This window comes from Chiloscyllium punctatum, chromosome 4 (assembly GCF_047496795.1).
Source record: "Chiloscyllium punctatum isolate Juve2018m chromosome 4, sChiPun1.3, whole genome shotgun sequence".
NCBI classification, from domain to species: Eukaryota; Metazoa; Chordata; class Chondrichthyes; order Orectolobiformes; family Hemiscylliidae; genus Chiloscyllium; species Chiloscyllium punctatum.
Window position 1 is genome coordinate 90,695,065 of NC_092742.1, and position 27,353 is coordinate 90,722,417.

General features: G+C 45.5%; 1 protein-coding gene across 1 annotated transcript in view; it reads right to left on the reverse strand.

Moving 5' to 3' along the window:
- prlh2r (prolactin releasing hormone 2 receptor) overlaps positions 1-25,146 on the reverse strand; it is a 37,801-nt gene extending 12,655 nt beyond the window's left edge. The window contains exon 1 of the mRNA XM_072567860.1: positions 25,017-25,146. The gene's annotated coding sequence lies outside the window, so the exon portion shown is untranslated. The remainder of the gene's footprint in view (positions 1-25,016) is intronic.
- Between the last annotated feature and the right edge of the window lie 2,207 nt (positions 25,147-27,353).

Here is a 27,353-nt window from a genome sequence, read left to right on the forward strand (position 1 = left end):
AGAGGCATTTGGATGGGTATATGAATAGGAAGGATTTGGAGGAATATGGGCTTGGTGCTGGCAGGTGGGACTAGATTGGGTTGGGATATCTGGTCAGCATGGACAAGTTGGACTGAAGGGTCTGTTTCCATGCGGTACATCTCTATGACTCTAAGTTTATTAATTATCATCCGGAAAACTTCAACCATCCTGCAGCATTCACTGCCTTCTGTTGCAGGGACATCCAGTTTTCTACTACCTTATGTGTGAAAGAATGTCTCCTGGTTTCTTCCTGGGAGACCTAGCTCTAATGTTAATATTTTGCCCTTGGCCTGAACCAGAGGAAGTTGTTTCTCTGAATCTACCAATGATCAGATCTCCCTGAGACAGCTACTTTCTTAAACATCTCGATTCATACGAGATTTTTGTTATATTTCAGATTGTACCAATAATCAGTTGTACAAACATGTCTTTGAAGTTATTGACAACTGGTAAATTTAATTTGCCCAAATGTTCACTTTCTTGCTTTCAAGTTGGATCGTGTGATAATAAATCACCCCGTGTTTAATTAACATTGTTTGCTACGTGTATCATCAATATAGCTTTCACCATAGCAGCAATTAAAACTGAATGGATCTGAAAGACTTAACTCTTGATTACCCCATAGGATTCAAGACGTCTAAAATTTTTCATTCTAATATACTGACTAGGAAAATTAAATCCAAGCATTAATTAATTAGTTGTACTTACACTCGTGGTCTCAGTAAGTGCTTTTCACACTGCACTTTCATAAGTTAGTTACTGCTTTAATGTTAGCAAGTTAACAGTCAATTTGTACACAGCACGATCCCGGACAGTGGTAATAAAATGCCTGGTTCATTTGTGTTTTTGTTGAAAAATGTGGTGCAGGAGAATCTCCTGCTCCTCGGATGCTGCCTGGCCTGCTGTGTTTTTCCAGCACCACATTTTTCAACTCTGGTCTCCAGCACCTGCAGTTCTCACTTTCTTCTCATTTGTGTTTTAGTTATAGATTAGATTACTTACAGTGTGGAAACAGGCCCTTCGGCCCAACAAGTCCACACCGCCCCGCCGAAGCGTAACCCATCCATTTACATTTACCCCTTACCTAACACTATGGGCAATTTAGCATGGCCAATTCACCTGGCCTGCACATCTTTGGACTGTGGGAGGAAACCGGAGCACCCGGAGGAAACCCACGCAGACACGGGGAGAACGTGCAAACTCCACACAGTCAGTCGCCTGAGGCGGGAATTGAACCCGGGTCTCAGGCGCTGTGAGGCAGCAGTGCTAACCACTGTGCCACTGTGCCGCCCACAAATGTTGAATGAGTGTCAGAAGCCTCTGTTCCTCCTTGAGGGGGAGGGGGAGGGGGAGATTCTGAGAAGATAGACTGTTTGAGATTTCTTGTCAGCACCACTTTCAGAGCCACCACTCCCTTCAGAAGGTGGATCTCCCCCATCAAATACTTCCTCTTGCTGAACATTCAAAATTCCTGAATGATTCCTGAACACACTAAATTAATGGGAAGTGCTCTCTGTTTACAACACAGCGAACACCATTTTCCAGCCCCTTTCAATTCTGAAGAAGAGGCATATCAGCCTCGAAACATTTATCCTGTATCTGTCTCTCCAGGTTCAGCCAAACCTGCTGAGTTTCTCCAGCACTGCCTGTTTTTACATCAGAAGATCAAAGGATAAGGAGTGAGGTAAACTGGAGTCTGAGTCTAAATCAGTCATGATTTTGGCTCAGTGGTTAGCACTGCTGCCTCACAGCACCAGGGTCCCAGGTTCGATTCCAGCCTTGGGTGACTGTCTGTGTGGAGTTTGCAGATTCTCCCCACGTCAGCGTGGGTTTCCTCTGGGTGCTCCGGTTTCCTCCCACAGTCCAAAGATGTGCAGGTCAGGTGAATTGGCCATGCTAAATTGCCCATAATGTTAGGTGCATTAGTCAGAGGAAGTGGGTCAGGGTGGGTTACTCTTCGGAGGGTCGGTGTGGACTTGTTGGGCCGAAGGGCCTGTTTCCACACTGTCGGGGATCTAGTCTAATCATGATTTGATGATTGCATATAAACTAACATTTTCTTAGCTACCATCAGTTCTGAGGAAGGGTCACTAGACCTGAAACATTAACTCTGATTTCTCTTCACAGATGCTACCAGACCTGCTGAGCTTTTCTGGGATCTTCTGTCTTTGTTTCTTATTTAAAGCATCCGTAGTTCTTTTAGGTTTTTATGATTGAGTGATTACTGCGGCTGAACGGGAAAAGGAACAGGAAATCAGGACCTCTCCGCTCCCCCCAACTGCGGCTAGAGGTATATGTTTGTCATGCCAGGATACTCAGAGTTAAGCAAGCTAAGGCAGCTAAGACCATAAGGCCATAAGATATAGGAGTGGAAGTAAGGCCATTCGGCCCCTCAAGTCCACTCCACCCTTTAATCATGGCTGATGGGCATTTCAACTCCACTTACCCACACTCTCCCCCATAATCCCTTTATTCCTTGCAAGATCAAGAATTTATCAATTTCTGCCTTGAAGACATTTAACGTCCCATGCATTATCTTGTAAGTTTCTATTAGATCTCCCTCAACCTTCTAAACTCTAATGAATACAATTCCAGAATCCTCAACTATTCATTGTGAGTTAGGCCCAGGAAGGCAGAGTTAAGAGCGAGATCAGGCATGATGCAGTTGAACTACAGAGATGTCTTGAGCAGCTGAGTGTTCTCCTCTGTTCCTACCTGGGAGCCCAGAGGCTAGGAGGAAATTAAAAGATGTTGAGGTAACGAACAAAGCTGTTCATAAAACATAGGCAGCCGAGGAACAGGTGGGAAAATGGTATCGTTTATGACACCAGCATGGCTCATAAAAGTTCTGAGACACTGCGGACATGGGTTTACAAGCGTCGTGCAGTTATACTTGACATATTCATCAATTCTGAAATTTGTACAGTAGCTGAGAAGAAAGAAATTTAAATCCCATATAACCCCATTGTAAATTTACTTTGAAGCATTCAAAAATCAACGCAAAATTAATTTTCTGCACAGTTTAAATACAAATAGAAACAGGATCACGTACAAGGGCATATGACACAGAAACAGGCCTGTTGGTCTATCCAGTGACTGATTTATCCTCCATTCAAACCGACTCCCATCTCTCCTCCTCCAAATCTATCACCATAATTCTGAGTTCCCTTCTCCCTCACACGCTTTGCTAGTTTGACACCATCAATGCTATTTACTATAACCACTTTTCTGTCATAGTGAGTCCCACGTTTTCAATATCCTTTGGGTTTCTGAATTCTTGGTGACTATCTTATACAGAAACATAGAAAACAGGAACTGGAGTAGGGCATTCAGCCCATCAAGCCTGCTCTACCATTCAACATGATCATGGCTGATCATCCAACTGAGTCCCCACTTTCTCCCTATATCCTGTGATCCCTTTAACGCTAATATATGTATCTAATTCATAGAGTCATAGAATCAGAGAGGTACAGCACGGAAACAGACCCTTTGGTCCAACCCGTCCATGCCGACCGGATGTCCCAACCCAATCTAGTCACTCCTGCCAGCACCCGCCACATATCCCTCCAAACCCTACTTATTCATATACCCATTCAAATGTCTTTTAAATGTTGCAATTGTACCAGCCTCCACCACTTCATCTAGCAGCTCATTCCATACACGTACCATCCTCTGCGTGAAAAATTTGTCCCTTACGTCTCTTTTATATCTTTCCTCTCTCACCCTAAACCTATGCCCTCTAGATCTGGACTCCCCCACCCCAGGGAAAAGACTTTGCCTATTTACCCTATCCATGCCCCTCATGATTTTATAACCTTCTACAAGGTCACCCCTCAGTCTCCGACACTCCAAGGAAAACAGCCCCAGCCTGTTCAGCCTCTCCCTATAGCTCAAATCCTCCAACCCTGGCAACATCCTTGTAAACCTTTTCTGAACCATTTCAGGTTTCACAACACCCTTCCGATAGGAAGGAAACCAGAATTGCACGCAATATTCCAAAAGTGGCCTAACCAATGTCCTGTACAGCCGCAACATGACCTCCCAACTCCTGTGCTCAATACTCTGACCAATGAAGGAAAGCATACCAAACGCCTTCTTCACTATCCTATCTACCTGCAACTCCACTTTCAAGGAGCTATGAACCTGCACTCCAAGGTCTCTTTGTTCAGCAACACTCCCTAGGACCTTACCATTAAGTGTATAAGTCCTGCTAAGATTTGCTTTCCCAAAATGCAGCATCTCGCATTTATCTGAATAAAGCTCTATCTGCCACTTCTCAGCCCATTGGCCCATCTGATCCAGATCCTGTTGTAATCTGAGGTAATCTACTGTCCACTACACCTCCAATTTTGGTGTTATCTGCAAACTTACTAACTGTACCTCTTATGCTCACATCCAAATCATTTATGTAAATGACAATAAGTAGAGGACCCAGCACCGATCCTTGTGGCACTCTACTGATCACAGGCCTCCAGTCTGAAAACAACCCTCCACCACCACCCTCTTTCTTCTACCTTTGAGCCAGTTCTGTATCCAAATGGCTAGTTCTCCCTGTATTCCATGAGATCCAATCTTGCTAACCAATCATCGATGGGGAAACTTGTCAAACGCCTTACTGAAGTCCATATAGATCACATCTACTGCTCTGCCCTCATCAATCTTCTTTGTTACTTCTTCAAAAAACTCAATCAAGTTTGTGAGACATGATTTCCCAAGCACAAAGCCATGTTGACGATCCCTAATCAGTCCGTGCCTTTCCAAATACGTGTACATCCTGTCCCTCAGGATTCCCTCCAACAACTTGCAACAGGCTCACTGGTCTATAGTTCCCTGGCTTGTCCTTACCATCTTTCTTAAACAGTGGCACCACGTTAGCCAACCTCCAGTCTTCTGGCACCTCACCTGTGGCTATCAATGATACAAATATCTCAGCAAGAGGCCCAGCAATCACTTCCCTAGTCTCCCACAGAGTTCTAGGGTAAACCTGATCTGGTTCTGGGGATTTATCCACCTTTATGCATTTCAAGACATCCAGCACTTCCTCTTCTGTAATCTGGACATTTTGCAAGATGTCACCATCTATTTCCCTCCATTCTATATTTTCCATATCCTTTTCCACAGTAAACACTGATGCAAAATACTTGTTTATTTCTTGAAAACATTGAAGATCAGTAGATATGCTCTTCCCCATAGGAGGAAACATTAATCCAAATGCTCTGACTCTGGACTGTACTGATCGGACATTTGATTGAAGATCCCGTGGAACTCCTGATCCTTGGACCTACGAAGGAATTGGTCAGGAAGTTTAAACTTCCAATGGGTATTTCCTCTGCTCTCCAGGACCTTTTGTGAATGCTTCTTTCTCTGAAATAGAATTGGAGAACTTGCACAGCTCCAAATTGCACATCGGGATAGTCAGCCAGGAGATGTTAGATAGATTAAAACTTATCCCAACATCTAAGGAAACTATTGAGGAAATATTACCCCCCACCACCAACCCCCTCCCCCCACTCCCACCCCCATCCCGCCCAATCATTCCTCTGATCTCCTGACTACGTTCATAATCCAATCTAACAACACCCCATGATCCCCGGACTTCGACATTTTACCCTACATAATCAGCATCCTTACTAATACATTACGCTGTATCGATCAAACTGCTCTGCCTGACCCACACCCCCAACTACACAACTCTCCCATCAGCAAACCACCACTCTCAACTACCTGACTGCCCCAACCTGACTATTAAGATGGCATGGTAGCTCAGTGGTTAGCACTGCTGCCTCATGGGTTCAATTCCAGCCTCGGGCAACTATCTGTGGGGAGTCTGCACATTCTCCCCGTGTCTGTGTGGGTTTCCTTTGGGTACTCCGGTTTCCTCCCATAATCCAAAGATGTGCAGGTCAGGTGAATTGGCCATGCTAAGTTCTCCAGAGTGTTCAGGGATGTGTAGGTTTGGTGCATTAGTTGGGGGTTAAATGAAGGAGATTGGGTCAGGGTTGGTTACTCTTTGGAGGGTCATTGTTAGAGCAAAGGGCCGGGTTCCACACTATACGGATTTTATGATTTCCTGCTATGACTGGCCCCAGCTGCTTAACTAAATCTCCTCCACCCCAAACTGATTGCATTACCACTGCCCCCAACTCAAACTGCCTACCCTCCTGATTCAATCCAACCAATCTACGCCACCCCAAATACCTGATGGAACCCTGGCAAATACTTTAATCAAATTTATTAACAAGCTATACATGATGGAATGGCACGAAGGAACTCTGCTCTGAGCTGGTCTCACCTCACCCAGGTGAGGTAGGAGCTGGTGAGGTGGTGAGTTTGGTGATGTGGGAGGTGGGTGATTGAGGGGGGGGGGGGAGGGTGAAGTGGAAGGTGAAGAGGTCGGTGAGGTGGGAGTTGTTGATATGAGTGAGGTGAGAGGTGATGTGGGTGAGGTGGGAGTTGGTTGAGGTAGGTGATGTTGGAGGTGGCAGGTTGGTGAGGTGGGTGAGATGGGTGGGAGGTTGGTTGAGATGGGTGATGTGGGCGGTAGGTGAAATGGACAGTGAGGAGTTGGTGAAGTGGGTGAGGTGGGAGCTGGGTGACATATTCATTCCTGTTCTGGCTTAAGCCATGTTTCTATCAATGTTACTGTCATATCCCTCTTTCTGCTTTCAGTTCCCCAGTTTTGTTCACAATACTGTGTGCATTTACATACACACAATTTAACCCTGCCATTTTCTCTTTCTTGACCATTGGAAGGTGACCACTTTGTTCACTGTCAACACTCAAGCCTTCCCTCACTTCTTTATTTCCATTCCCCGTCTTCTCTCTTTGGCCCTCTGCGGTACTTCCAAAACTAAGCCCATTAGACGCCAACTGTTACCCCCTCCCCCCCAAACCAGGCCTTACAATCTATTAGGAGAAAGTGAGGACTGCAGATGCTGGAGATCAGTGTTGACAGTGTGGTGCTGGAAAAGCACAGCAGGTCAGGCAACATCCGGGGAGTAGGAGAATTGACATTTCGGGCATAAGCCCTGATGAAACATCGATTCTCCTGCTCCTCAGATGCTGCCTGACCTGCTGCACTTTTCTAGTACCACGCTCTCCTAGATTAAATCTATCCCCACTACACGATTCACTTTCTCAGCCCAGAGATTGGTTCTATTTCTGCTGAACAACTTCCGCCTTTCCCAAAATTGATTCCACCAGCCCACAGGCCATGTATTCACCTCCCCTATCTGTCTTTGCCTAAATGGTGAAGCTGTGAGTATATCTGAGCTTACTGCCCTGGAGATCCTATTCCTTAACTTCTGACATTGATTCTGCAATGACCTCCGCACTGTCCCTTCCTACATTGTTAGTTCCCCTGGCTCTGGTCTCCCTCACTACTTGGAATTTCCTTCCTGTATCTAACCTGCCTCGTCCTGTTAGAATCTTATAGATTTGTATCAGACTCTCCCTCATTCTTCTCAAGTGAATGCAATCCTAACTCAATTTCTCTTCCCACCATCCAGGAATTTATTTGATAAATCTTTGCTACACATTTTCTCCAGTCAGGACACCCTTCCTCAGGTGAGGAGCCCAAAACTGCGCACAACATTCTTTGACAGAAAGTGTCTTTTTTCAGAAATACTCAGTTCAACATATTAGATGACTAAACGTCGAATTAGCACGTGCAACTTTTACCCATTTGTTATCGTGCAATAAGGTACGTTTTGCTCAGTTAACAGCCTCGTCCTGTTAAGGTGCACTGGTGATTGTTCCTCTACTCTGTAAACCAATAAGCCCTTAGGTCCAGTCAAAGAAAGAGGACTGGTGATAACATCCTTATAGCCTTGAATAACAACCTGACCCCTTTCCAAATCCCCCATGATAGTTCAAGCCTAATGGTGGAAGAATAGCAGAGATCTGGAAATCACTCCTTTAAAAAGTGCAATAGATTTCACAGAACTCAAGGTAGGGAAGGTTAACTTCAATTAGGGTTAGTCACGGTCTCGGCAGCACTTGAATAGGCTGGGGGCTCATTACATTCAGGGAGGGAGAAAGAGAAAAGCTGAGAGGTGATCTAATCCAGGCCTTTAAAATTACGAAAGGATTTGATAGAGTAGAAGTAGAAGAAATGTTTCCATTTGTGAGGATGCAGAAGTCATAAACTTAAGACACTAATAATAAGAAACCTCTTTACCCAGGCTACGGTTAGAATATGGAACTCCCATTCAGGGAGAATCGGGGAAGATTGGATAAGGACATGAGAAAAGATAAAGAGAGAAGAAATAGAAGGGAATACTGACAGAGTGAAATGAAGAATGCTGGGAGGAGGCTCGCATGGAGCATCATTGCTAGTAAACACTAGGTAGTTTGCATGGCCTGTTTCTATGCTGTATTTAGCAAGTAACTGTAAGTGAGTTAAGTGAATGGTGGAATAGGTTCAAGGGCTAAATGTTCCAATTTTTCAGTATTTAGTATTTAATATATAATCTTTGTTCTATATTCTGGAAGGGATAGTTGAATTTTGCTCATATTCAGAAATGTCTGAATTACTTTCGATGGTAGTTCATGATCTTGATGGATAATACAAGGCCACACAACACTGTTGTCGCCATTGCAAGAAGTTTACTGAGCAATATCCAGTGGTTCATTGTTTTATTGAGAGCTCTTACACACCACAAGCTTGCACTTATATAGCATTTTTGATGGAATAAAATGTCTTAAGATGCTTCATAGGATTGTAGATCAGGCAGATAATGACACTTGGCTAATGCAAAAGCAAATAGTCAAATCTAGCTCAAGGATGTGAATTTTAAAGTCGAATAGTTGTTGGATTCAATGCCGATTAATGAGTACAGGGGATCTGGGTAAATTAAACTCAGTGTCTGTGATGATCTAGACAGCAAAGTATGAAAGCAACCAGAGAGCAACCAGAAAAGAGTTTAATCTAATAACTTTTCCACTTTTAAATTCAAACATGATTTGCCAAAAGATTACAACATGCAAAAACAATGTTTTTTCAGTTGTACTTAAACAAATACTTTCAGGGCCAAGAGAACTGCACCATGACGCTTTTTCGAGTCTCCTGGTTGTTTTGCACACACACTGTCCACCTCGGTATAGTCCATCTCACCAGGGATTCTCCCTATTCCTGAGGGATACAGCTCAGCAAAATTCCAATATATAGCAAAAGAATTTTATTTTCCAATTTGTTTATTTTCCAAAAGAAATAATGCAATTAAGGGAAAGAAGGTCAATACAGACAGATAAATTCTTTAAGTTGCCTTTATTGTGACAATCAGGGGCTTTTACATCATAGGAAGAAATGGAATAATGGTGGGTTAGGTTCTATGGCATCATTGTACATGTATGTTACAGTACACCTGACAACTTTTACATGACAGAAGTTAAGAGCAACCTCGTGACACACTTTCACTGTGAGAACTGAGAATACAAAGAGTGCTGAAAGGGAATGCTGCATAGAGGATGGATTTTAATTTGAATAAATGTGAAGTATTGCATTTTGCTAATACAAACAAGGACAGGGCTTATACTATTAATGGCAGGACCCTGGATAGTGTTGTAGAGCAGGGAGACCTAGTGGTTCAGGTATATAGTTCTTTGAAATTTGTGTCGCATGTAGATAGGGTGGTTAAGAAGGCGTTTAGCCTGCTGGCTTTCATTGCTCAGAACTTTGAGTATAGGAGTTGGGACGTCATATTGAGGTTTTACAGGACATTGGTGAAGCCTCTTCTGGAGTACTGTGTGCAGTTCTAGTTGCCCTATTACAGAAAGGATATTATAAAACTGGAGAGGGTTCAGAAACGATTTACCAGGATGTTGCCGGGAATAGAGGGTTTGAGTTACAAATATAGGCTGGATAGACTGGGACCTTTTCTCACTGGACCCTAAGAGTTTGAGAGGTGACCTCAAGGTGAATTACAAGGGTCTTTACCCTACGGTGGGCAAGTTCGAAACTAGAGGGCATAGTTTTAAGATGACAGGAGAAAGATTTCAAAAGGGCATGAGGGGCAACTTTTTTACACAGAGAGTGGTTCATGTGTGTGATGAACTGCCAAAGGAAATAATGGATGTGGGTACAGTTACAGCATTTAAAAGATGTTTGGATTAGTCCATGACTAGGAAAGATTTGGAGGGATATGGACAAAGCGCAGACAGGTGGAACTAGGTTAGTTTGGGATTATGGCTGGCATGGACTGGTTGGACCGAAGGGTCTGTTTCTGTGCTGTATGACCCTATGGTGGACAGGAGATGCCATGATGGTACATTACCATGCTTAGCAACATGCCGAAGTAACAACGCAAGACATGAAACTGTTGAACTAATATTGAAAGTTGTTCCCTTATGAAATAGGGATGTAAATGTGAAACAATGACCGTCAGAGCATGCCATAGTATAGACCTTCAGTATAGGTTCTTCATAATTTCTCACCTTCATTCCAGCCGCACCTGACATGCATCCCAGACTTTTAAAAAAAACCCAAAGAACTGTGCATGTTGGAAATCAGAAACAAGATCAGAAATCACTGGAAGATCTTATCAGGTCTGACAGCATCTGGAGAGAGAAAGCAGAGTTAACATTTCAGATTCTGAAGAAAGGTCACTGGATCTGAAATGTTAGCCCTGCCTTCTCTCCACAGATGCTGCCAGACCCGACGAGATTTTCCAGCAATTTCTGATTTTGTTCCCGACCAAAGCTCAGTCTCAACTCTCTTCCCCCTTATATCATCTCTCTGTCTTTTATAGTTTCTCACAGATACTTGGAAAACAGGATTCTTCCACCAACAAGGTTGCTAGGCATAAAGATTATGGTCCCTTTACCATCAGAGATTTGGATCAGAGGATGTTGTACACAGAAGATCTATAGGAAGGAAGGGCAAATTGGTTCATGGACTCTGAGGCTGTCTGTATTGTTTGATAGCCTCAGGGAGTCCACATTCTGTGTGCACTTTTGCAGTAGATTGCAACGTCATTGTATTGTTTAAAGGGACTGTTTCTTAATTTTTCGCTATTGTGCCCCACTGCTGATGTTCAGATGGAACAGGGTGTGGGCAGATCAGAGAGCCTCCTTGTGTGTCTGCTCCTGGCTTGGTCAAGTCAGCCATTAAAGGTAGCTATGGTGAGGGTCATTAGACTTGACCACCTGCCTCTCTCCCATGGCCATGTCACAGCCCAGGAATCACTGCAGAGGGAGCAGCTGGAGTACACTGTTACATATGAAGCTTTCCTCAGATAGAGACCAACACAGAGGTCTGCAGTTGATCACTCTCCCCTAGAAGCAATTCTTTTAATTCAATTTGATAAGTTTTCTTTGAAATTTGCTTTTGTCTTTGAAGCAGTGCCCCTTTAGGGGCTGGTTCTTTGGTTAACCTGGTTAATTTGTTTATTAGTTTATTATTTGTTTTACAAAGTAGTATAAGGATTGGGGCACTTTACCTCAGTAATGCCATAAGTGATAGTAAAAGAGGCGGACAGAATGGTTACCCTGTTCAAGTACATCAGCGCCAAGTACATCACTGACACATGAACTGACCTGGAGGCTTCACATCACCTTAGGGACATTGATCTGCAATCACTTATCAGTATAATGTGAAAAGCTCACCAACAGGGACAAGCACATTATTTTTAGGTCTCACTGTTACACGAGATCAGAACTGTAAACCAGACTCATCCTGGCAGTAACTGTAGAACATTAATCTTCTATTCCTCTTGGTGAAGCAAAGCTGGAGGGGAGCTCTGAAGGAAATATTTGAAATCATGAGAAGTCTGGACGGGGTGAATAGGTATAACGTTTTCTCACTCGTGTTACGGCTAAGAACAAGAGGTTGCAGTAATTTGTTAAAGAAGCAAAAGTGAGACAAGGAAAATCTTTTTCATGAACAAAGAGACCTTGGAGTGCAGGTTCATAGCTCCTTGAAAGTGGAGTCGCAGGTAGATAGGATAGTGAAGAAGGCGTTTGGTATGCTTTCCTTTATTGGTCAGAGCTTTGAGTATAGAATTGGGAGGGCATGTTGCGGCTGTACAGGACATTGGTTAGGCCACTGTTGGAATATTGCGTGCAATTCTGGTCTCCTTCCTATCGGGAGGATGTTGTGAAACTTGAAAGGGTTCAGAAAAGATTCACAAAGACGTCACCAGGGTTGGAGGATTTGAGCTACAGGGAGAGGCTGAACAGGCTGGGGCTGTTTTCCCTGGAGCATCGAAGATTGAGGGATGACCTTATAGAGGTTTATAAAGTCATAAGGGGCATGGATAGGGTAAATAGATAAAGAATTTTCACTGGGGTGGGGGAGTCCAGAACTAGAGGGCATATGTTTAGGGTGAGAGGGTAAAAATTTAAAAGGGACCTAAGGGGCAACTTTTTCACACAGAGGGAGGTGTGTGTATGGAATGATCTGGCAGAGGACGTGGTGGAGGCTGCTACAATTACAACATTTAAAAGGCATCTGGATGGGGACATAAATAGGAAGAGTTTAGAAGGCCAAGTGCTGGCAAATGGGACTAGATTATTTTAGGATATCTGGTCCGCATGGAAGGGTCTGTTTCCGTGCTGTACATTTCTGTGACTCTATGTGTCTAAGTGGTTGAGGTCTAGAATTCACTGTCTCAGAGTGCAGTGTGGCAGGTTCAGTCGAGACTTTCAAAAGGGAATTACATTGGTTACTGGAAGGGGAATAATGTGATGGGTTGTGGAGAGAAAATTCAAAATTGATGTCTCAGGATTGTAAGGTTTTATCCCCAGACATACCTTTCTTCGTGCGTGTTGCTTAATCTGCTCAGTATTATGGATTTTCTGTTTTCAATTTCAGATTTCCAGCATTTGCAGTCTTTCACCTTTGCACTGAACACTGGAAGCCTAGAGAACTCTGACAATGCAGTGAGTCCTGTCAATGTAATGGACACCATCAATATGTTGAACACTCGTAATGCAATGAACACTGTAAATGTATTAAATACTGGATATGCATTGAACACTGAAAGTTTCAACCATTGAACTGTATTCACTTTCAAAGTATGCATAGTTCCAATAGTGGTTGTCCTATTATTGAGGTGATTATAGTCTGACATATTCACAGATGAACTCTGTGAAGTTACATGGGAAACCGCGCATCAGTCTTAATTCTTAAGAATAACTATTCAACTGTGACATCAGATTGCCATATGGAAGGACAGCCGAGGATATCAGACTCAAGTTAACAATGGTGAAAACCTGATGCTCCTGGCAGGTTGTGGGATGACCTAATTCACAAAATGGCAGCTTGCCTAAGCCAGATTGACTGGAGATCTGAATAATCTAGGAAGAATGTAGCTCACTGGGAACAATTCTGTACTTTTAAAACAATTCTTTCGACTTGACAGGCACAGGTAATGCAGTCCTTGCCCTACCTGCAGCTGTAAACGTGACTGACTTTTGGGACAATCTTTGTGGTGATGCTTATCGACTGGTGCTCTCTTAAATTAAAATAAAAGAATTGGTCTCTAAAGACCCTGGACGAGCGGTTTTGATGAGCCCTTATCCTCCTCCACCTCCCAACAGTTTTTCCAGCTCTGGGCTTGCCTCACTTCATTCTTCCTGCCATGCTTTCTGCCCACAGGTCATCCTTGGGTCGAAGCAATTTCTTTCAACACAAGACTTTCATTGTCAGAAACACTGGAGCATAGGAGGTTGAGAGGCAACATTATAGAAGTTTATAAAATAATGAGGGGTATAGATAGAGTTAACGGGAGGTATCTTTTCCCTAGGGAGGGGGATTTCAAAACCAAGGGACACATTTTTAAGGTGAGAGGAGAGAGATTTTAAAAAAGACATGAGGGGCAAATTCTTTTTACACAGAAGGTGGTTCATGTGTGGAATGAACTTTCTGAGGAAGTGGTGGATGTGGGTACAATTACAATGTTTAAAAGGCATTTGGATAAGTACATGAATAGGAAAGGTTTAGAGGGATATGGGCCAGCAGCAGACCGATGAGACAAGTTTAATTTGGGATTATGGTCAGCATGGACTGGTTGGACCAAACGGTCTGTTTCCGTGCTGTATGACTCTATGACTCTGTGACAGGACAGCAGGATAAGCCAGAACACAACCCATAACTGGAATGTACAATGTTAAAAATCACACAACACCAGGTATTAGTCCAGCAGGCTTAATTGGAAGCACTGGCTTTCAAAGTGCTGCTCCTTCACCCTCTGATGAAGGAGAGTGCTCCAAAAGCTAGTACTGCCAATTAAACCTGTTGGACTATAACCTGGTGTTGCGTGATTTTTAGTTTTGTACACCCCAGTCCAACACCGGCGTCTCCAAATTGTAACTGGAATGGTAATCAACCATGGGAAGGCTCTAAAATGACAACAAACCAACTAGCAACCAGAAGGGAATAAAATGACCCAACTAAAGAATAAGTAGTTTATGATTACTTTAAATCATAGAGAGGGTGGAATGAGGTAAGGCACACATTAAATGTAGTACAGCATTATCATCAGTTGTGTAAAATTAAGGCAGGATATTGGCTAGAGGGTAGGGTGTGGGGGTCAAATTATGCCGCAAAATCAGCACCGCATTATCATCCTGAACACTATTCACTCACAGGCCTGAGGTGGTGCTTTTACTGTCAAAGATATGAGAGCCCTGAGCCATTAATAAGTGGCGTAGGGCTGGAGCACTATGTAAGGCAGCACCTTGGGGAGGTTTCAATGTGATTCATGTTTAAACCTTTATCCACTTTGTCATTTCCAGGTTAGGAGGCCGACAAGCTCACAGAGAGAGAGAGAGTGAGACAAGCCAGCCACTGCTGTACATTTGTGGTAGTTTGTTCAAGGTTTTGTAAATGAAGAAGGCAGAGCAAAAAAACTATAATGTGGCCTTAAACCACATAAATGTCCCCGCCTCACTATTACTGAAGTGCAGGGACATTCTCTCCAGTATTTTCACCAACATTCATTTCTCTCTCAGCTCCATTCCTGATCATTCAGTTCCCTGCTGATTTGCGGGAGCTTGCTGTGTGAAAATTGGCTGCTGTATTTTTCACGGAGTAACAGTACCCTTCAAAAAGTACATCATTATCTGCGAGGCCCTTTGAGATGTTCTGAGGTCATGCAAGCTGCTGTTAAGATGCAAGTTACCTCTTTGCTTTCCTTGTTGTTAATCCAGCTCCTTTCACACCTCCACGGCATTCCACAATCTTGTAGATGAACAGGGTTAAGGCAGGACGAAACATTCCTACAACTGATGTCACTCGAGGTTTGATTATTGGCAAGGACCCCTGATTTTTCTTGAACAGTTTCCTGGGTTCATTTGCACACATCTTAACTGATGGACATAGCCCAGGTTTTACATTTCTGACAGAGTAGCTTTCCCTCAGCACTGCTGTGTCATTGATGCACAGAATGTTTACAGTGCAGAAAGAGTCCATTCAGGCCATCGAGTCTCCTCTGACACTCCACAGAGCATCCCACCCAGAACCAGCCCCCGACACTGTCCCTGTAACCCTGCATTTACCAACTAGCCTTTGCATCTTTGGACTGTGGGAGGAAACCAGAGCACCCAGAGGAAACCCACACAGACAGACAGGTACCTGAGGGTGGAATCAAACCCAGGTCTCTGGTGCTGTGAGGCAGCAGTGCTAACCATTGAGCCACCAGGCAGGATTAGGTGCTCAAGTCTCTGAAGGTGCACTTGAACCTGTTGGATAAGAAAGGTTGTGGCTGCTGGAAAATAATTAGAGCATTTAAGGCTCAGAGCCGTTGTGAAGGTAAACTCACCATAATACTACAGTCTCATTAGAGAGAGAGAGAGAGAACTGGAGGTGTCACTCTGCATCGCAAACCAGCCATCCAGCCAACTGAGCGAACTCATCCCAGCCTGAGGAACAGCTCATCTGAAAAACTGGGCTGCTATTAAACCAGATAGACTTAGAGAGAAAAGATGGACGGACACTCTTTCCTCTGCCAAGCATGTCCTTGAACAAGGGGAATATAACCTTAAAGTTAGGACTAGGGATGGCCAGGGGTGATCTCAGCCAGGCCTACCTCACACCAAGGGGAGGGGAAACCTGTGGAACCCTCTCCCTCCAAAAACATGATCGAGCCTGGGGGGCGGGGTCAAGTGAAAATGTCAAAACTGAGATTGATGCATTTTTGTTAGGCCTGGGTATTAAAGCCTGCAAAATGAAGGCAGAGGATGGAACTGAGATCCAAACCAATCACGATCTTAATTGAATTTTGGAATAGGGTCAAGGGACTGAATGGTCAAAAGGCTCTACCATACATCAGCAGGGTATGTGAAGGTACTCTTGGTATTTTCAAGAATAGAACCAAAGCAGGTCATTCAGCCTCAACAATACTCCACATGAACCGCTTCCCACTTTAATCTATACAGAACTCGCTATTGTTCTCCTTACATATGGATTCTGTACCATTTCAATACGCCTCAGATACCCCATATGGCAGTGAATTTCTCATTCTGACCACCCTCCAGATCACAGTGTTTCCCCTGAATTCCTGATTGGATTTATTTGTGTCTTTCTTTGGCTGGTCTTGTCCTGGTTGACCATCGCAAAGTTCAGCTCCACCTGCCACATCTTTGACGGGAGCCACAGTGTCATCTATCTACTGTTCACAAGTCCTGCCATTCAGAAGTGAAATCAGAAACATTTTACAGTCAGTTGGGATACAGTGTATGAAGCCTCTTACCCTGACCCACTGTAACAGCGATTCACAATGGGCATATACACACACGTATATATACACACACATACACACACTTTCGACGCACACGCGTACACACACACACACATGCACACGCGTGCGTGCACACACACACTCACTCACTCTCTCTCTCACAATCAGTCACACACACACACTCACTCTCTCACAATCAGTCACACACACACAAACACACTCACTCTATCTCTCACAATCAGTCACACACACATGCACACACGCGCGCGCGCACACACACACTCACTCACTCTCTCTCTCTCACAATCAGTCTCTCACACACACATCGGCTTTCAGTAAACTCCAGGAAACAATATACTCAATTCAATCTTTTCTCTGAGGCCAACTCCTTTTGCTGTTTAGAGGATTGATAAGCGGAGGGGAGACACACACAACCAGCTAATGTTCCAAATCATGTGTCCCTCTTACCAGAGAGCTGCACTCAATACACACACTTGGCTCTGGATTAGTGGTGCTGGAAGAGCACAGCAGTTCAGGCAGCATCCAAGTAGCTTCAAAATCAACGTTTCGGGCAAAAGCCCTTTATCAGGAATAGTGAAACAGGGAAGAAGGAAGCACCCCACATTGATGTAGTAAGCATGGGCCATGCAGGAGAAGAAAAGACCTGATTGTAGCAGAAACCAGAAAGCACACAGGACAAATCCTGAGAAGGGGATAGCAGCATGTGGTCCAGGAGGTCACCTCTTGGAGTCGGGCTCCAGGAACCTTGCCCAGAGTTTCATACTCTCATAAGTGATCAAGGTCACTCAATACAGCTCCCAATTACATTTCCTGCTCCCTTCGCCACTTGCCCCTCCCTCTTCTCAACCAGCCCCTCACATGACACCACCGTCTCTGCCTGATCCGCCGCCCCATCACACAACACCCCAGCCTCTCTTCCTGCTCCCTCAGCCTCTCTCCCTCCTCCCCTAACCTCTCCCCCACTCCACCAGCCTCTCCCCCGCTCCACCAGCCTCTCTCCCTGCTCGACCAGCCTCTCTCCCTGCTCCCCCAGCCTCTCTCCCTGCTCCCCCAGCCTCTCTCCCTGCTCCCCCAGCCTCTCTCCTTGCTCCCCCAGCCTCTCTCCCTCCTCCCCTAACCTCTCACCCTCTCCACCAGCCTCTCCCCCGCTCCCCCAGCCTCTCTCCCTGTTCCCCTAACCTCTCTCCCTGCTCCACCAGCCCCTCTCCCTGCTCCCCTAACCTCTCTTCCAGCTCCCACAGCCTCTCTCCCTGCACCCCCAGCCTCTCTCCCTGCACCCCCAGCCTCTCTCCCTGCTCCCCTAACCTCTCTCCCTGTTCCCCCAGCCTCTCTCCTTGTGCCCCCAGCCTCTCTCCCTGTTCCCCCAGCCTCTCTCCCTGTTCCCCCAGCCTCTCTCCCTGTTCCCCCAGCCTCTCTCCCTGCTCCACCAGCCCCTCTCCCTGCTCCCTTAACCTCTTGCCCTCTCCACCAGCCTCTCTCCCCGCTACCCTAACCTCTCTCCTTGTTCCCCCAGCCTCTCCCCCGCTCCTCCAGCCTCTCTCCCTGCTCCCCTAACCTCTCTCCCTGCTCCACCAGCCCCTCTCCCTGCTCCCCTAACCTCTCTTCCTGCTCCCCCATCCTCTCTCCCTGCACCCCCAGCCTCTCTCCCTGCTCCCCTAACTTCTCTCGCTGCACCCCCAGCCTCTCTCCCTGCACCCCCAGCCTCTCTCCCTGCACCCCCAGCCTCGCTCCCTGTTCCCCCAACCTCTCTCCCTGCTCCCCTAACCTCTCTCCCTGTTCCCCTAGCCTCTCTCCCTGCTCCCCTAACCTCTCCCCTTGTTCCCCCAGCCTCTCTCCCTGCTCCCCCAGCCTCTCTCCCTGCTCCCCTTACCTCTCTCCCTGCTCCAACAGCCTCTCTCCCTGTTCCCCCAGCCTCTCTCCCTGCTCCCCCAGCCTCTCTCCCTGCACCCCCAGCCTCGCTCCCTGTTCCCCCAACCTCTCTCCCTGCTCCCCTAACCTCTCTCCCTGTTCCCCTAGCCTCTCTCCCTGCTCCCCTAACCTCTCCCCTTGTTCCCCCAGCCTCTCTCCCTGCTCCCCCAGCCTCTCTCCCTGCTCCCCTTACCTCTCTCCCTGCTCCCCCAACCTCTCTCCTTGTTCCCCCAGCCTCTCTCCCTGCTCCCCTTACCTCTCTCCCTGCTCCCCCAACCTCTCTCCTTGTTCCCCCAGCCTCTCTCCCTGCTCCCCTAACCTCTATCCCTGCTCCCCTAACCTCTCTCCCTGCACCCCCAGCCTCTCTCCCTGCTCCAACAGCCTCTCTCATTGCTACTGTTCCACATCACCGCCACTTACTCTTCTGTAATCTCTAACAAGACTTGAGCCTAATATTCAGCTGTCACCTGTAATTATTCAGTCCTGCTTCAAAACTAAGTACCTCAACTAGTCCACACATCAGCGAGTGTCACATTGTAACCACTCTCCTGATCAGGATGATCCTCCCGAATGCCTTAGGGGATTTATTAATCCTTTCTTCTACTTGTTTCATCTGAGTGACAGTTTCTGAAGATCATTGGGAAGTTCAGGTCCACTGACACTCCTGCCGTCTAGGCTTAACTCTCACATACTTTCCAATTAGCTCTTGCCCACCAGTGTTCCACAGACCATCCCCATGCCAAGCCCGTCGCTCCAGCTATTCAGCTACGGTAGGCATTTCACCAAAACTCATTGCAACACGGTCACTGACATGTTTGTCTCTTCCTTGCAAGTGATGGCATCCCCTAATGTGAATGACCTCAGTCACTGTACCTCTGGAGTTGAAGATGCTTCCCAAAACAGGGAAGGCCGTGACAAGTGTCCCTGCCAGATCTGACACCCTTCCCGGAGGAGTGGTGGACGCAAGCTGCGGCTATATTCAGGACAGTATTCAGAAGGTACAGCCCATATTGCTGTTTGATGCTCCCATTGCTCTGGGAAATTATCAACACCAACAATATGAGATAGTCAGTGACCTTTCCAGAGTGGTAGTGATCATGGATGATCCATTAGTGGAGATATAATGGAAGAAACCATTACAGCCCATGATCAGACCCGAGAGAGAGCTTGCCATATTCACCTGAAGCTAAACAAGGTTAAAGAAAATGTGACTGACATCAAGTCCACGGTTATGTCGTGACAGTGAAAGCATTTTAACCTGATGCTGATGACATCTGAGCTGTAGCTGAGATGCAGCAACCATCAGGTGTGATGGCAGTGGAACAGTCCGTTGGATTTGCAAGGGATTAGTTCATTTCCTGCCCAGTTTAACACCAGAGTGTGTACCTCTCCACAAGCTGCAGTTAAGGATGTGGCATGGAACTTGAACAGAAGGCAGCTTTCACTCACATCAAAAAACTCATGATGACAACTCCAGTCCTGAGGTCCTGTCATGTCAGTGAGGAAGTCGCCCTGCAGTGAGATAGCATTAACCAAACTGAATGCACAGCTTGAGAACGAATGCCTGCCAAATGTCTTTGCTAGTGAACATTTTAATCAGTACTTCTCTGAAGATGCAGTTGGTAGTATCCCTACCCTTGGATCAGAAAGGTCCAGGTTTAAGTCCCACTGGCTTCAGAGGTGAGTAATAACATCTCTGAAGCAGGTTGATTAGGAAAAACAGGCTTATAATTTAAAAGAATTAAAGTGACAGTGGGGTCTGACCACAAGCTACTTAAAAGCATCTCTCTGAACCTGCTTCAAACCAAAGCTTCTGTGAGGAAAGGCACTTTGTTTACGGAGGCAATAACTGGAAGGGAATTACAAACACGGGAAGGGGAGGTGGATGCTGCCAAGAGCAGCACTCCTTTTCAAGGAAGTTGATGACACTAGAACAGAATCATAGCATTCCTACAGTGCAGGAAGAGGCCATTCAGTCTATCAAGTCTGCCAACCCTCTGAAGAGCATCCCACCCAAAACCAACACCCCACCCTATAACGCTGCTTTTTACCATGGCTAATCCATCTAGCCTACACACTGTGGGACAATTTAGCATGGCCAATCCGCCTAACCTGCAGATTTTTAAATGGTGGGAGGAAACCGGAGAACCCGGAGGGAACCCACACAGACACAAGGATAATGTGCAAACTCCATACAGTGACCCGAGGGTGGAGTCGAACCCGGGTCCCTGGTGCTGCGGGGTAGCGGTGCTAACCACTGAGCCATTGTGCCGTAGAGTGTGAAATTTTCCAGCAACAGCAATGATACAGTCTTGAAGTTATCGAGTCTCTGAATCCGACAAACTAATGTCCTGCTCGAGTCGAGTAAATTAACAACAAGTGGAAACTCCCAAGCGCTACAGGAAGTAAAGTGGTCAGGATCGAACCGTCAAAGACTCAGCTGGTGGGGTAAGAGTGTATTTGGCATTCTGACATTAAGCAATAGCCCAATCTTGTACAAAGAAAATAGAGTCAGTATTGAAATGGAGACAAGAAACAAAATGCTGGAGCACATCTGTGTGAATCATCAAGGAATTAAGTCTCATCTGAGGAAGAGATTACAATGTTCTATCTTCAGCAATAAGACCAAAGACCTCATCAGCCAGTGGCAGTGAACATCAAGTTAAGAAAACCTAAGCTAAGGGACTCATGACTCATGATGCTCCAGACAAACTATGGAAGAAGCGTGAAGTTAACCTTTACACTCTCACAGGAATTGTCACCATCAACTTACCATGCTGATTGCTGGGATTGAAAAACATCAATGACTGAAAGCAGACTTCAGTCATTACAGCAATCCAGACATTGTGATGAGTGACAACGGCCCTCAATTCACAAATGGAGAATTCAGGTATTTTATAAATGCTTGGGAACTTCAGCATCACACATCATCTCTACACTACCCCAGTCAAAGTGAAAAGCTGAGGCAGCAGTAAAGCCTGCCAAAGGGGAATCATTAAGAGCAGAAAAAATCCAGCACAGAGCTGGACATGGCAATATGCACCATGTGCATAAACACATATCTTGAAGTAATCCAACCCAGGTATTATTGTCACACCACACCAACGTACTCCGCCAATAGCTAAAACTCCAAATCCAGAACTGTAACAGGAGTGGGTAATAAAATCAAAGTGAAATGACAGAAAGCCAAATTTCACTTTGATAAAGGTGCCAAATCAGCACTGTAAGTTGGAGAGCTAGTCAGAATGCAAACATTTAATGGTCTTAATAAAATCTCCCCCCTCAGCAACTCGGGACCTGTGTAAGGAAGCTGTCATTTCCATTGTACACTGTGGAAAAGAACGACCAGGTATGTCATTGTAACAACAGACTTTTGTGCAACTGGAGAGACCGCTGATGGGGAGGATGTGATTTCAACAAACACACCTCGAACTGAATGAACATTAGTCCTGGCGGGCCAGCACTTAATACACCAATGACATTCCATGATCACTGTAGGAATGGACAGACACCAGATGAAAAAGCAATAACAATTCAAGTTGTATCACAAGATGACCCAAATACTTTAAACATTGTTAAAAATCACACAACACCAGGTTATAGTCCAACAGGTTTAATTGGAAGCACCAGCTTTCTGAACGCTGCTCCTTCATCAGGTGGTTGTGACTTTAAACATTATATGTGCAATGTATGTGTAGGGACAGACTACAATGCAAAAACAGTTTTCTGTACAGAGGTAATATTCATTGTGGATCACACCCGAGCTTAGTTTGCAACTGCAAATTACAGTTCTTTTTATTCATGGGATGAAGATGTTGTTGGACAGACCAACATTTATTACTTCATCCCAGAGACCAGTTAAAAGTCAACTGCATTTTTGTAGGTCATGTAGTCCAGACCAGGTAAGGACAGCAGTTTCCTTCCCTAAAGGACATTAGGGAAACAGATGGGCTTTTCTGACAATTGGCAATGATTTTATGAATACTATTGATTACAGATTTTTATTGAACTCAGATTCTACCATCTACCATGGTGGGACATGACCTAAGTTTCTGGATTAACAGCCCCGCAATGATACCACTAGGCCATGGCCTCCCCATGGACGTTGGTCAATGTTTGGCCATTGTTTTACCTTTGATGCTCCGTGCTTTGCTATAGTGATTTGAATTTTGTCATCCATTGTATATGGAAGGGAGTTGCAGGCACTCAGTATCAGGTCACTGGGATAGCTGTGAAACCAGTCTGGGGAAGGGTGGGGGTGCTAGCAGGAACAAGAACCTGCTGCCTTCTTTCAGAATGCGTGCTCCCACCTAAGACACTGCCAAATATTAATGGTCTGCCGATGCAGGGACAAGTGCAGTCTGAAGCCAGCTGACCTGGGCAGAGAGAGTTAGAATGATGCACATTAAACTGTAAGAAATAGGAACAGAAACAGGCCATTTTTGGGCCCTGGAGGCTTCTCCACAATTCAATAAGATCATGTTTCATAAAATCCCTACAAGCGTGGGAGCAGGCCATTTAGTCTATCAAATCCACATTGACACTCTGAAGAGCATCGCACCCACACCCACTCCCTGTCACTCTGCATTTTGTGGGTGGCACAGTGGTTAGCACTGCTGCCTCACAGCGCCAGAGATCCGGGTTCAATTCCCGCCTCAGGCGACTCTCTGTGTGGAGTTTGCACGTTCTCCCCGTGTCTGCGTGGGTTTCCTCCGGGTGCTCCAGTTTCCTCCCACACTCCAAAGATGTGCAGGTCAGGTGAATTGGCCATGCTAAATTGCCCCTAGTCTTAGGTAAGGGGTAAATGTAGGGGTATGGGTGGGTTGCGCTTCGGCGGGTGCGGTGTGGACTTGTTGGGCTGAAGGGCCTGTTTCCACACTGTAAGTAATCTAATCTAATCTAAATTTCCCATGGCCAATCCACCTAGCCTGTACTGTAGGAGGAAACTCACGTACACACGGGAGGATGTGCAAACTTCACAGACACAATTACCTGAGGGTGGAATCACCCAGGTCCCCAGCACTGTGAGGCAGCAGTGCCAACCACTGAGCCACTGTGATCTAGCTGTGGGCACAACTCATTTTATCTATCTATTCCCTTGTTGATCAAAAATCTGTCGAACTCAGTCTCGAGTATATTCAAAGTTCTGGCCTGCAGTGTTAATCTGGAGGTTTGGAGTTCATCCTCACCTCCATCTCAAAAGAAATTCTGAAACTGGGGCTCCTAGTAATAGATTCCCCAACAAGTAAGAGACAGTCACAGCATCTATGCCCTTAGAATCATTTCTGTTTCCACAAGATCTTTTTTCTAAACCTCAACCCGCAGTAGCTTTCCTCATAAGACAATCCCTTTACCCCAGGAATCAACCTCAGTGAACTTTCACTGAACTGTCTTGCAATGTGAGGACAGTGCTCCTTAAATATTGCTCCATAGACAGTGCTCTGGGTGGGATCTAATTATGCTGCCTACTTTTGGAGCAAGAATTCCCTACTTTTACACTCCAACCTCCACTGCGGTAAAGCCCAGCATTACATCTACTCTGATAATTATTTGCTGCACTTAGAACTCTCTTATGATTCAGACGCTGATCCATCTGTATTGCATTCTGCCGTCTCTCTCTCTCTCTCTCTCAAGTTAAATAAGTCTTTTTCTTATTCTTCCTTCGGAGTGGACAACCTCACATTTTCCCAGATCATAATCCATCCCACTCCCTCAACCCATGTAGATCCCTGTGCAGACGCTTCCACCTGTATCTTTATATCATCAGTAAGTTTGGCTACAATACAGACAGCCCCGTTATTATTATGGGTTGTAAAGGATTTAAGGCACCACCACTGATCCGACTGATCCCGTGGGTTTGCCAATCCAAAATGTATCCATTTACTCCGACTCTCTTTTCCCTGTCAGCGCATTAGTTCCCTGCCCATGTTAAAGCATCATCTCCAAAACCATGAGCTCCTAACATAAGCCGAAAGGGTCAGAATAAGACTGTTATAGCGTGTAATGCCTCAATCTAAAACACTTCAAAACTGGCCTGCCTCTGCCTCAGGTTATTCCCTTACAGACATCTAATGATACTAATAAGGTACAATAAACCTTCATTTGATTGTAACCTTCCACATTTCACATCAAACCAGTCAATACTTAGCGAAGATTATACCTGATCTATCACTGTCAGAAATAGAATCCCATGAAATACAGCAAGAAGCGATTTCTGTATGATGCCTCCTAGGTTTTTAACTGAATTCATAAGATAAATAATAGTCCTACTCAAGCAAGCCACCTTTTCAATGTTTAAATTCAAAAAAACAAAGCAGTGTTCTGTACATGATTAATAACTATTCATTTTACTTGTTACTGTGATAAATTAGAAAGCTGTCCACAGACCTGTGGGGTGTTGCCAACAATTTCAGAAAAAGGTGTTCCTGATGTGATTCACTGAATTCGGTCCCCGGGGTGAGGAGATATAGCTACAAGGTCCAGGAGAGCATCCAAGGGCTGCTCAAGAGTACTGGATCAGGGTTAGACTGAGGCTGCAGAAAGTGTCAGAACCACATCTTCCACCGAGCTCACACAACTGACAGGTCCCTCAACTCCCCCTGCATGTGCAACTGGAGTCTGTTTTGTGCAGAATGTGGAACTGGAATCTGTCTGACACATTATTTGGAACTGGAGCGGAGTTTAATACAGAATATGGAGCTGGAATCTGTCGAACACATTATTTGGAACCGGAGTGGGTTTGCTACAGAATGTGAAACTGGAGTGGGAATTTTGCAAAAAATATGGGTCAGGTTGGTGCAGAATGTGGAATTGAAGATGGCGAGGTACAGAATGTGGAAATGGAATTAGCTTGATTTAGAATGTGGAGCTAATGTTAACCAGATTGATACAGCTCTTGCGAAGGTGGTGACAAGCTGCTTTCTTAAACCGCTGCAGTCCACATGCTGTGGGTTGATCCACAATGCCATTAGGGAGAGAGTTCCAGGGTTTTGATACCGTGACAATGAAGGTGCAGCGATATATTTCCAAGTCAGGATGGTCAGTGGCTTTGAGGGGAACTTGCAGGTGGAGGTGTTCCCAAAGATCTGCTGCCCTTCTCCTTCTCGATGGAAGTGATCGTGGGTGTGGAAGGTGCTGCCTGAGGATCTTTGGTGAATTTCAGCAATGCATCTTGTAGGTAGCACATGCTGCTACTTCAAAACCTGGATGGTGGAAGGGAGTAGATATTCGTGGCATGGTGCCAATCAAGTGGGCTGTTTTGACTTGGATTGTGTTACGTTTCTTAAGTGTTGTTTGAGCTGCACCCATCCAGGAAAGTGGGGAGTACTCCATCACACTCCTGACTTGTACCTTGTAGATGGTGGATAGGCTTTGGAGACTCAGCAGGTGAGTTACTTGCAACAGTATTCCTAGCCTCTGACCTGCTCTTGTAGCCATTCTGTTTGTGTGGTGAATCCAGTTGAGTTTCTGGTTAATGATAACCCCTAGGATGTTGTCAGTGGGGGATACAGCGATGATAACATCCTTGAATGTCAAGGGGTGGTGGTTAGATGGTCTCTTATTGGAGATGGTCATTGCCTGGCATTTGTGTGGCACACATGTTAATTACCACTTGTCAGTCTAAGCCTGGAACTTGTCCAGACCCTATCGCCTTTGAGCATGTACTGCTTTGGTATCTGAAGAGTTGTGAATGGTGCTGAATATTGTGCAAGCATCCACACGTTGTCAATTGTCAGTTGTTATATACCTGGATAAATGAAGCTTGTTAACAATCTTAGTGACAATGGGAATCTACTGACAGAGGTCTATACTTCAGACTCCCTCAGGGAAACCTCAGCCCTCTTCAAGTTCGACTACACTTGGCAGCAGTGTTAAAAAGTGGGCAGTCACTACGACTGGCAACGTTGTGAATTCCATCTGTCTCAAGCTGCAGGAACGAACGAAATTCTCAACCCTGAAAAGGTAAAGGCTTCTCAACAAGGTAAAGGGCGTCACAGTGGCACAGTGGTTAGCACTGCTGCCTCACAGCGCCAGAGACCCGGGTTCAATTCCCGCTTCAGGCGACTGACTGTGTGGAGTTTGCACATTCTCCCCGTGTCTGCGTGGGTTTCCTCCGGGTGCTCCGGTTTCCTCCCACAGTCCAAAGATGTGCAGGGTCAGGTGAATTGGCCATGCTAAATTGCCCGTAGTGTTAGGTAAGGGGTAAATGTAGGGGTATGGGTGGGTTGCGCTTCGGCGGGTGCGGTGTGGACTTGTTGGGCCGAAGGGCCTGTTTCCACACTGTAAGTAATCTAATCTAAACACGTTCCAATATTCAGAAGTGCAATGCTTACAATCCGTGGCATATCATACATGAGCATATCTCACTGTCCAGGAAGTTTTGTTTTATTCTGCTGTGGGATATGGGCTTCAGTGGTCAGACCAGCATTTTACACCCATCCCTAACTGCCCCCGAGAGGATGGTGATGAATCGTCTTAATGAACTGATGCAACACATTTGTTAAATGCAGCCCGAGTGTTGGTTCAGAGTAGAGCTCCAGGACTTTGACCCAGCATCACTGGAGGAACGGTGATAAAGTAGCAAGTTGGGAAGATGTTTGGTTTCAAGGGCAATCTGCAGGCGGCGGTGTTCTCACGTATCTTCTGTCCTTGACTTTCTAAATGGAATAGGCTTGGAAGATGTTGTGGGAGGGGTTTTGGCGAGTGCATCGGGTATATAGTACA